We start from the raw sequence: 12,646 nt of genomic DNA, 5'->3' as shown, positions 1-12,646 counted from the left end.
CAAGGAATTTAAGGAATGTCAGCGAATAAGCAACAGACAATGATTGGCTGAAGAACTTCCATGATGAGAACTTCCATGATGAGATCACCCCTTAGAACCGCTGCCATCTTTCTTTTATTGACTTGACGGCACCAGCAAATGGAATGTTTCCTTCTTGATTCAAAGTCAATGTTGCAATGTTTTCTTCCTTCCGCACTCATTCAGGGGCATCCTCAAAGCCAAGGTCAATGACACCATCTATGGATTTCAGTGCTTTGATTCGAATTTGGACCAGTTGAGACCTGAAGCCGAGCAGTCCTGAATTGCCTAGTCCTATCGATCTCTTGCTAGGTTTCTATTGGCTGTGTATTCAACATCATAAACTTTCATTTTAGCAAGAGGACTGAAGGGCTTTTTGGCCCATGAAGACCTTGCCCCCCAATTAACCGAACAACCCCATACGCTTTGGAGGGTGGGAGGAAATCAGAACACCCGGAGAAAACCCACGCAGGTCACAGAGAGAATGTACGAAACCCCTTACAGACAGCACCAGATTCGAACCCATGTTGCTGGTGCTTTAATAGAGTGTGGCACTAACCCGCTATGCAAACCATGCCGTCATTTTTCACTGTAATTTGAGCCTGGGTAGACCTTTTTCTGCCCATTCCAGATGAGACTCAACCTTGCCCCCCTGTTAGGCCCTAAACTAAACTTGAAATCCTGCTCAAGACCAAAACATCATTTCTTTATCTTTGCAAATTCATTGTCAATTGGTTTTCAGCAAGAATAACATTTAAACAACAAATAGATCATTTAAGTTCCTTGCATCACATCATTTTTCAAATTTGATGAGCGCATCCTAGTTTGAGTTGCACCTTTTGCATTTCAGATGCCGAGACCCAGCCCTGGTACATTAGTGAGATAGTACAGATCTATCACCAATGTATATAGTTACAGTATCTAGACTGTGCTTACAGCGATTGGCTGAGACCTTAGCCACGCCTACTGTCTGGGCCTTAAAGGGTTGTGTCCCTAGCCAGCTCGGATCATTCCGGACTGGTCGGCCACCTGTGAAGAGCTCCTGTCTTTTGCTAATAAAAGCCTTGGTTTGGATCAACAAGTCTTTGATTCTTTCAACGAGCTCTACAATTAGCAAAGATAGATAACAGCCATTAAATAGGCCAAAGCATGATTGAAGCTTACAATATAGGGGGTTGGGGGTGGAGGGGGGAAAGAAGGGGGCTCACAACTAAAAAAAGCCCAGCACTGCAAGAACAGAGGGGCACACTGAAATTCATATTTTTCTAATGGTATTTTGGTGTACTATGTTTCCCAAAAGTTAATAGAGTTTTTAAACCCCTTTCTACCGCTCTTCCAGCTCTAAAATTGGAAATCCCTGTAGTTCCCTTACTTGGTCACCTCCAGCTTCCCTTAGGAGCTGTATCTTCAACTAAAGGCCCTGGAATTCTCTCCGTCTTCCCCATATCCTATAAACCTCACCTTTAATTTGACCTCTTTAAACAAATTTCTCATTACGCTCCTGAACATTTTTTTGGGGTCTGATTTTGTTTCTGTGAAGCACTTCGGGACATTTCCTTACTTAGAAGGTCTTAAGTCATTGTTGATCTCGTGGAAATAATTGGTGACTCATCCATCCTTACTGATGTTCTTCATCATTGATGACATCTCCTTGGAGATCTCCTTGGAGATCCAATTGCAGGAAATGCAAGGACTTGTTTGGAGACCAGCCATTTTCCTATAGCAGAGGTCAAAGTTGCCCAAGTAGCTTCAGAGCTAGTAATATGATCAATAACTCTGTACAGATGGGTTCTATGGTAATGGTACTTATTAAGTGCGCTCAGTATTTAAATTATGCTGATATACTTATGGGGGAACTTGAGAGAGTGAGTATTTTATGTGTGGATAATCAAAGCCAATGGAAGCAAATAAACTCTGGCAATTAGGAGGAGATCATGGCACTGAGTTTTGAGGTTAAGATAGAGGATTAACTGTTCTTAGACGTGAAAATCTGCAGATGCTGGAGTCAAGTGGAATACACCAACGTGCTGGTGAAACTCAGCAGGTCACGCAGAATCCATAGGAAGTAAAGGGTAACTAATGTTTCAGGCCTGGGCGCTTTGTCAGGATTAAGAGTAAAGCAAGCAGACACCCAAGTAAAATGCGAGGAGAAGGAGGAAGCAGAGGAGGAGAGGAGGAAAGGAGGGGAAAGAGCACAGGCTAATAGATAAGAGGTAATAGGGAGATACAGGCGGGAGGGTAGAAGAAATGAAATGGGGTGAGAGCAAAAAGATGGGGAGCTGGAGAAAGGAGACAGAGGGATAAAAAAGAGAAACATGGGGGAGGGGTTAACAGAAATTGGAGAAGTTGACATTAATGCCATGTTGTTGGAGTGTGCCCACACAGGATATTAGATGTTTTGGCCTCGGTTTAGCAGTACATGAGGCCATGTAGGGCAGTGGTGTGTTGAATTAAAATGGGAGGCCCTTGCTGTTGCAGTGGACAGAACAAAGCTGCTCAATTAAATGATCTCCCAATCTTGCCAATGTAGAGGAGGCCATATCGGGGCATCAGATGTTTTTAATGACCCCTGCAGATTCACAAGTGTTTTTTATGTGGTTTGTGCAGAAACATGAGACCTCCCTGCCTGTTTGGAATATTGTGGATTGTGGAAGGTCATGTCTCCTACCTGTCTGAAACTTATTCAGAAGTCGTATCACCTATTGAACAAGGTTGGACTCCAGCCACCCATTAGTGCACACCTTGCCATTGGCTCATTTAAATTACCTAGGGTCATTATTGGCTAGGCACCCAGATCAAAACTGCATTTTAACATCAATGCATGGCACATTCTTTCTCTTTGCCTCGTGGGTCCAAGCCCTGGATATTGTTCCATGCCAGGTCTCTACTGTGGACATCACCAGAAGTGTCGCAGGTAAGGTGTGCACTACATTTAAAGCTGAGCCACAGTACTGCAATAGATCAGTCCTTGCAGAGCACTGCATCCCCATTGGGGCAGGGAACTGGGAGCATGCATTTAAGTCCCTGACTGTAGGATGTGTACACGTGTGTGAGTGTAGAATATAGGCGGCCACACTAGTATCGGAGTCCAACCTGGGTCCGCTGTGAATGTGTATATCGTTGTTTAGTACTATAGTAATTGAGTATCGTTTGACGTTCTCTCCTCTTTGTCTCCTGTGTGTTAATTGAAGTTGCCTGTGATTGTAACACTTGTGTCCAGACTCTCTTTGAACCCACCGAACCGGATACTCTTCCAAACACAACAACAAGTGACAACTAGTCATGGGATGCATGGGGATGAGAGTTGGGCCAAGGTGCTTACCCAAGTTTGCTGATGACATAAAGCTAAGAGGAACATTGAGGAATGATGAAGCAATGAATTTTGCAAAATGTTTCAGACACTTTTGGCAAACGTGCAAAAAAAAAAGTACAATGAAGTTAAGTGTTAGGAAGGGGGAATAGAAATTGAATTACCCAGGAAAGCAGCACAAATTCACACAAGACTTCAGAAGTACAAACAGGGGTTGGCCATCTGTCCTGCTGAACCCATTCTGACATTCAACAAGCTCATGACTGATCTGGCTGTGGACTCAGCCCCAGCTACGTGCTGTTCCCCATAACCCTTAATTCCCCTACTACTTGGAAATCTACAAATCTGTGCCTCAAATGCATTTAGCAAGGCTTTCGCAACTGCTTCTTTGGGCAGTGAATTCCATTGATCTTCCTTTTCTCCGCCTTAAATAAGTCCAAATTTCTGCTTACAATATTGGGTGCAAGCTATGATTGCAACTTACTAAACAACAAATCCAAGTTTCTTTCATAAAATGGCTGCATGTTAAAACATAATTAATGAAGATCCTGAAGTTTGGGCATTGTTACTGCTATATTCCATGGCTCTACCTTTAGACCAATCTGGAGTTCTCTGTTACACATCCCTATTTAGTAGTTATAGCCCTCACTTTTCTTTCCCCATCAACAAGGCCTTTATTTTTAAATATTTTTATGGAGTTAACCTTAATTCTAGATTCTGTCACAAGAGGAAATGTCCTCTTAACATCCACCATCTTATGATGACATGGGATCTTGTATGTTTCAACCAACTCACAGGTGAAAGAATCTTTGGGCTGAATGTGATGTCATCTATGTACTCTGTCAATAAATCGGATTCCAACTATCCCATGGGCAAAAAAGACTCTTGCCTAGATCACCACCCTTTACTTTAAACCTCCGCTCTATGGCTTTATGCAGCTTAACTATTAGGAAATATTTCTTACCATCTACCTTTTCCTAAATCCTTCATAAGTTTGCAAAACTCAACCAGTTATCCCTCAACCTGGCCTAGGTGATGTCTCTCCCCAGGCAACATCTCAGTGAGTCTCCTCTGCACCTTCCCCAGTGCAAATTAAGTCATTTTTTTTTAAGCTTCTTCCCTCTCCTTTGGTCCTTTAATTTTTATTATTTTGGCAGCAAGTTTGAGGCCTGTTGATGCTTCTACCCACTTATGAACCTGGCAGAACTGTACACATTATTCCAGTCATGATACAGCCAACATTTGATAAAAATTGTACCACAACCTTCTTGGTTTTACGTTCCAAACGGTTACCAAACAGGTTTTCTGAGTTGACAGGCTAATGATTACATGACAAAAAAAAGCAATCAAATCTTAAGGAAAATGTGCAAATCCCACGATCGTCTAATCTAGCCCCCTCTAAACATTAAACCTTGTTGTATTTTCCCTGTTGATTGCATTGATTTAAGTTAAATTATTTAAATTTTGATAATTGCTTCAAGGGAGTTCACTGCTAATTTCTGCTGCCCTGAACTTTAATAATAAATTACCTGACAAACAAGTTAATAAGGTGCAGTGGGACCTGTCTCTTTCAGGTTGAGCATGCACAGACCTGCTTGGGAAGAGATTGTATATTTCTATCATTTTATTTGGATCCTTGATAACACAAAACTGGAATAGGTTATTTTTTTTTACTTTGGGGCAGAACGAATAGGAAAAGGGCAGGCCGATGTGCTCCACCATTCAATAGTTCATGGTTAATGGGATCTTTCCCTCAGCACTTTACTGTCTGAATCCCCATAACCGTTGATTATTTTCAGGTTACTCTTTTCAAAGGGGAGATAAACAGCATGCGAAAGATGAGCTTGTGAACTTGCTGCCTGGGTTATTGATTACGAGCGGAGGTTGGACAAAGTTGGGTTGTTTTTTTTCCCTCGGAGCATCAAAATCCAAGGGAAGAACAGAAGGACCTTATCACAGAGTTCAGCCATCGAGTCTGCCCCACCATTCTCCCACTCAGCACCACTCAATGGCCTTCTCCCCATAACCTTTGATGCCCTGGCTAATCAAGAACCTATGTTGGTGCACAGAATTGCACCTGCGAACCGGCCCCGCTCATTAGGCATGGTCAGCGGGGGTAGCCGCTTCAAAGATGGTGTTGCAGGTCCTTCTTTTCCAGTACAGACTGGAAGTAGGCGTATGCGCTTACATCAGCGTGATGTGAGTTTCAGGATGTGAGGGGCAGGCAGAGGACAGCCTTATAGTAAATCAGTTGTGTTTAATGAGTCTGGTGCCTCAGTTATTCTCGCTGCGCTCATGCAAAACCCACTGTACTGGCGACCTCGACGAGTCTCTACGGTCTGAAGATTTGGCACAATGGACCCCACAGCCGTAGGTGCCGTTGCGTTAAAGCTGCCCACTTTCTGGATGAACAGGACCCGCACAACCCACTGTAAACCTATCAATACACCTAATGACCTAGCCTCCACAATCACCTGTGGCAACAAATTCCATAGATTTACCAGCCTCTGGTGAAAGAAATTCCCTGTTCTAAGTAAACACCCTTCATTCCTGAAATTGTTCCCTCTTGTCCTAGACTCTCCTACCAAGGGGAACCACCTTTTTATGTCTACTCTGTCCACACCTTTCAGAGATCCCCCCCCACCCCCTCATTCTCCTAAATTCTAATGAGTAACAGGTCAAGAATTGGCAATTATTTCTCAAATGATAAACTTTTCATTCGAAGAATCGTCCTTGTGATCCTCCTCTGAACCTTTAACATTCTCCACCACCCCTTGACTCAGTTCAGGCTCTGTGCTACAAGGGACACTAATTAAATGCTCCCAACCCTTTTAACAGTGACATCTTACTAAGAGTTTCTCCAGCACGCTTCCACATTTCTAGGCCTAGAGTGAAGCAGGGTGGTCCCAAGCTGGCAAAGAAAGAAAACAAACACCACATGGCATCTTTATAGTGCTGGAGGTTCAAGCCCAGATCATTTCCAGGGGACCAATGGCTTGGTGCCAGGAGGGTTAATCCAATTACAACAGTCAATGGCCCAAGGCCAAGTAGAGGCAGGCTGGAGAGTGCAGTACAGGTGTGCACTAATGGGTGGTGTGTCCTCCAACTAGGTAGGTGGCAGCATTGTCACATGACAGCCACAACCCTTTCCAATACAGACATCAGCAGAGCCTTTCTTAAACGAGGGGCTCAAGCTGCTCACAGTTCTCCAAGTGAGGGCTCATTAGTGCCTTATAAAGCCTCAAATTCACATCCCAGCTGTTATATTTTATTCCTCTTATAAAATAATGAGAGGTCTGGACAGACAGATAGGTAGACAGTCAGAATTTTTTTTGTTTTTCAGTCTTAAAAATACTACAGGCCATGCATTTAAGTTGAGCGGGGAAGGTTTAAACATGTCCGCAGAAAGTTTTTTTTAAAATACAGAGTAGGAGCTGCCTGGAACGCAGTGGTGGAGGAAGATTCAACCATAGCATTGAAGACGGTTTTAGGTAGGTACATGAATATGTAGGGAGGGGAAGGATATGGAGTATGTGCCGATGGGCATTATTTACCATAGTTTAATTTATCTTCATGTTCAGTGAAGAGAGTATGGGCAGAAAGACCTATTCCTGCTCTTTGTTCTATTAAAGGAAGGGTTGTTTTGCAACATAGCTCATTATACATGTGTAGTGTGACTCAAGACCAGAGAGAGTACAACATGCTTTTATTCAGTAAGAATGGTCTGTGGACTGAACTGGGAATTTGGTGCGGTGGGGGGTCCTGGGTTTATATTAGGATATTTAGAAGAGGAGCCAGTCCTTGGAGCATTGCACCAGTGGTGAATTCCCAGTTCACTACAACATGGATGCCAATCCCAAACAAAGAATGCAGAGTGGTTTATGGTATGCAGTCGAAAAGAATTCATGGGGTGGACAAGCTCCATGTATCTGTGACATTTATATTGCAAGGGATAAGGTATCAGCTGTTGATGAGGAGAATGTATGTTTTGATCTTGCAGGACTTGTAAAGTGCACATGGCGTCGACGGTTCCTCGAACCTCAGGATTATGTTCTCAAAATAAGGGATGAATGACAACTTGTTCATCGAGAGGGCAGTGAATCTCCACTCCACGGAGCTTCAGTCCTGAGATAATTCAAGATAGAAATGCATCAACTTGCAGTTACTAAAGGAATCAAAGGGATACTGCAGGAAGGTGGTGTTATGATAAAAGATCAACCAAACATAGTGAATTAGGCACAAGAGGTCAAAAAGCCTACTCTGGTTTTTGTAATTTTAATCCAACTCCGAATTCAGAAGCCTAATACCATAGGGATTACTTAAAATGGGATGTGAGTTGAAAAGAAAGGCTGAGAACCACTGGCTTAAACCTCTCCATCCACACCATCCCCTTAGTTTTGCAATGATCTGACCTATCCTGTTTTCTGTTTGCTTAAAATTCCATCTGCCCCTCCTTTAGTCAAAGTTTATAGTTTTGCTAATTTGACAACATCCATCCCTTTTCTGCCTGCTCATTCATCTCGGTTGTTTTAAAGGGTTCTGTGCAATTCTCCTCTTAAATTCCACTCTGCCCCCACCAGGAGAAAACCAGTAGTGGTTCTCAACCTTTTTCTTTCCACTCACATACCACTTTAAGTATTTCCTATGCCATCTGTGCTCTGTGATTAGTAAGGGATTGCTTAAGGTGCTTTGTGGGTGGAAAGAAAAAGGTTGAAAACCACTGTTTTAATGGTCCCCAATTGACTCGTTATGTGCACGGTTTCATATCGCCAAAGGAAATGGGCCAATGATAATTTTTCTCAAGCAAAATATTTCAGTAACAATTGGGTCTAGAGCAGTGATTCTCAGGCTTCCCTTCCCACTCGCGTCCCACCTTAAGCAAACCCTTACTAATCACAGAGCACCGATGGCATAGGGATTATTTAAAGTGGGATGTGAGTGGAAAGAAAAAGGTTGAGAACCATTGACCTAAGGGCTACAGGATAATTGTGCTCAATGCCATTTATAAACATGTGCCAAATCACAAGCAGAGGGAGGAATCACTGGAGCGTGTAAATAGAAAGCAGCTGTGACAATTGTGGCTGGATTAATTAGTGTGAACTGATAACAGTGTTGTTCCTGTTTGTTGTTTGCAGACTTCTGTTTTTCAGTTATATTCTCAGATTTAAATCAATGGTCACACCATGTTTATTTTTAGATTTGAAGCCAAATTCTGCCAAGAGATACAATGCGATTGATGGCATGAATCTTGGGGGAAGAAGTGAAGTACCTATGGACCTTCAGTTTAGATCTTTACTCAACACCCCAAGTCTTTTGTTATATTCATTTATTTTTCTTTTTTATATATTTTTATTGAGTTTAACATGTGTTAAACACAATAAAATATTATATTCATTTTTAAAACTTTAATATTTAAACATTTACCAATTCAGCCAATATTTTTAAAATTTTTTTTCCAGCCCTACGTCTACAGTTGTGAGAGCACCTTAAAACTGATAACTGGTTTTGTCTCAGTATGTCAAACCCTCACCTTTGAAATGGAAGTTTGCGGATTTGTTCCACTCCAGAGATGTCTGCGCTAAAACTTCAATTACACTCCAGTGCAGTGCTGTACTTTTTGAAAGTGTTGCTTTTTGAGTAAGACCTCAAACTAAGGCCTGGTTTGGTTTCAGAAGAATTGAATAAGAACATTACAAATAGGAGCAGGAGTTGGCCATCCAGCCCATTGAGCTTGCTTGGCCATTCAATGAGATCATGGCTGATCTGATCATTGACTCGACTCCACCTACCTGCCTTTTTCCCATATCCCTTAATTCTTTTTTTTTAATGTAAAAACCTATTTAACTGAACCTTAAATATGTTTAATTAAGTAGCCTCAACTGCTTTCCTGAGCAGAGAATTCCACAGATTCACTACTCTCAAGGGGGGGAAAAAAGATTTTCCTCATCTCTGTCTTAAATCTACATCCCCTGAATCTTCAGGCTGTCTTCTCTAGTTCTAGTCTCACCTACCTGTGAAAACAATTTTCCAACCTCTATCTTATCTAAACCTTTCATAATTTTATGTTTCTATAAGACCTCCTCTCGTTCTTCTAAGTTTGAATGAATGTATTCCCAGGAGATTTAGTCTCTCCTCGTAGATCAACCCCCTCATCTCCGGGATCAACCTCGTGAACCTCCTCTGGACTGCCTCCAAGGCCAGTATATCCTTCCTCAAGTATGGAGCCCAGAACTGCACACAGTACTCCAGGTGCGGCCTCACCAGTACCTTGTGCAATTGTAGCACGACCTCCCTACTCTTGATTCAGTTCCTCTAACAATGAAGGCCAACATTCCATGATTATTGGTTTGTTGATTCTTGAAGGAAGATCCATCTCTTGAGTGTCTTTGTTGTCAAGGCTGTGCTAATAATGGATCTTTCAGCTATTAAATATTGGAGGAATTTTAATTTAGAGATTCGGTCTGGCCCACGAGCCTGCACTGCCCATATACATCCATGTGACCAATTAACCTAATAACCCCACACACGGAAGCAAATCTGAGCACCCACAAGAAATCCATGCAGACATGTGGAGAACATACACATTCCTTACAGATAGCGATGATCTAAGCCCAGGCCATTGGTGCTGTGTAATAGTGCTGCAGTAACCAATATGCATCTGTGTTGCTGTAGATCTCTGGTGTCACTTTGGGTGGGTTTCTGTTGTTGGTTTGTTCACCTTGTCTTGGTCGGGAACATGTGGTATATCTATGTGTGTTACTTGTATAGACTTCTATAAATCTCAGAGTATGGAGAAACTCCGAGGCGGCACCCTTCAACCTCTGAATTCAAGACACCCCTTAACATTGCTTGTTCTATTTATACTTTTAGTCAACTAAAATATTTGAGTAAGGGGTCAACCTTAAAACTGAGATGTGGAGATGTCATTAGTCAGTAGATTGAGAACTGTTCATTTCAACAGTAAAACTTAAAAGTCTGCAGACACTGTGGTTGGTAAAAACACAACACTGGAGAAACTCAGCAGGTCAAACTGTGTACTTTATACAGCAAAGATAAAGATACATAATCAACATTTCTGGCTTGAGCCCTTCATCAAGGTGTGGAAAAATGTTAGCAGGTACCTGAACAAAATGGTTGGGTGGGGGCTGGTGGGAGAAGCACAGTCCCAAAGGCAGGAGGCAATAGGTAGATAAGGGAGGGAGGGCACAGCAGCAAGAAGGGGGAGGATGGATGGCTCTGAGGGAAGGGGGTGGAGAGTTGGAGGAAAGAAGATGGGGATAGGGAAGGGAGGGAGAACCGAGAGTAAGCTAGCAGAAAGCAGAGAAGTCAATGTTAATGCCATCCAGTTGGAGAGTATCCAGACGGAAAATCAAGTATTGTTCCTCCAATTTACGGGTGGTCTTGGTGGGATAGTATGAGGCCATGGACAGCAAGGGGGTGGGGTGCAGAATTGAAGTGGTTAGCCACTGTCACTGATGTGGACAAGTGAAGGTGTTGAGTGAAGTGATCTCCCAGTCTCTCGATGTAGAGAAGGCCACAAAGGGAGCACGGGGTGTTGCTTCACTTGAAAGGACAGTTCAGGACCAATTTCAACTTTTCGTCCTTGTCTTTCCCTCCTGGTGGTTTCATTTCTGTCACTATTCCTGTTCCCAGTCCCCAGGTGAGGCGTTACCATGACGCTTGTTTTCGGGAGTAATCAATTGGCTTATGTTTCAGAGCTTGGAGACCTGGTTTTAATGGGGCCACATGCACTAATCTACTCCAATGAAGAGATGAGCAGGTTAATTAGATAGTTTTCAGATTTGTCGAGCGCTGATGTGGAGAGACTGTGACATCATCAGTTCTAAAAATGAATGGATCCGAAGGTTGGATAAAAATAATCTTTATCATACAATCTTGGACCTGCCACCTCTGTCTCTGAGTAAGATGAGGGCCATAGCTGCATAAAGTTCTCCTGCACGCCAATCAGTCGTGATTGCAGTGAGAAAGCTGAACAACCAAAGGAAGTACTCTCACTAACCACCTGAAAAACAATATTTGTATGTATGAATACTTGTCCTGCTTATGTATTGTTTTTCTCTATGCGTTGTGTCTGTGTTTTCCCCCGAGGACCAGAGAACGCTGGTTCGTCAGGTTGTACTTGTGCAATTAGATGACAATAAACTTGGTTTGACTTGACTATTTTAACATGGAAATATTGTTTTTGAGGAGGTAATTTACCCCACCACAGGAAGTGGATGGAACCTAGAAAATGGTGCCTGAGGAGAAACTGGAAACCGGTACACTTACAATATTTTAGAAACATTCAGACAAGAACAAAATCACCAAGGCACAGAAGGCTCAGGGGCAAATAAATGGGATTGGCATAGACTCGGTGGGCTGAAGGGACTGATTCTGTGCCGTATGACTCCACAGCTCGTTCTTTGGTGCTGGATTTAAACCCTTAGGCTCCTGACACAATGGCAACTCCAAATGGACAGCAGTGTTACCACCACTTCCAGGGCAAACGAGGATGTGTAATAAAGGTGGCACTCGCAGGTAATGCCCACTTATGTGGATTCCAACTATTTCCGGGGGGGGGGGGTGGAAGAATACCCCTCAGCACAATATATTTCCACGTTAAAATAGGGCTCAGCTTGCAGGGAACATTGCATGGCTACTCATCTGTTGCCCTCTTAAATTATAAATTTTAAATTTAGATATTTTGGCCCATGAATCCATGCTACCCAATTAACCTACACCTCTGGTACTTTTTGAATGGAGGGAAGAAACCAGAGCCCCCGGGAAAAACCCACACAGACACCAGGAGAGCATAAACTCCTTACAGACAGCGCGGCACTTGAACCCCAGTCCTGATCGCTGGCGCTATAAAGGTGTTGCACTAACCACTACACCAACTGATACGTCATCAATTACCACAAAAAAGACTGAGGCTGTGTGGTGGTACACCACTGGCCTACTGCAGGGGGAAACCTCTGTACCTGCAAAAGAGCATAGGGACAAGACAACACCTGGTGGGCTGTCAATCAGCCGACCTGAATAGACCAAGCCCCACCCAATCGGGTGTCAATCACTCTCTGGGATATAAGACACTCTCAAAAGTTTACAGCTGCTCTCCTCACAGCTGGCTCTGGAAGTTTATGTCGAATAAAACTTGTTATATCTTTTGGTTTTGTGTGTTTGCTTCTGACTGACAGAGCACCACAGGCTGTGAAAGTGAAAAGTTTTTATTGATTGTAGACTGGAGCAACAACCAACCTCATCGACTGATCATGGCAGGAAGACTGGGGAGCATGCAAGGGATTATGGGTAGGATCA

The sequence above is a fragment of the Narcine bancroftii genome, chromosome 7 (assembly GCF_036971445.1).
Source record: "Narcine bancroftii isolate sNarBan1 chromosome 7, sNarBan1.hap1, whole genome shotgun sequence".
In the NCBI taxonomy this organism is placed as follows: Eukaryota; Metazoa; Chordata; class Chondrichthyes; order Torpediniformes; family Narcinidae; genus Narcine; species Narcine bancroftii.
Note: the sequence above shows the minus strand (reverse complement) of the source record.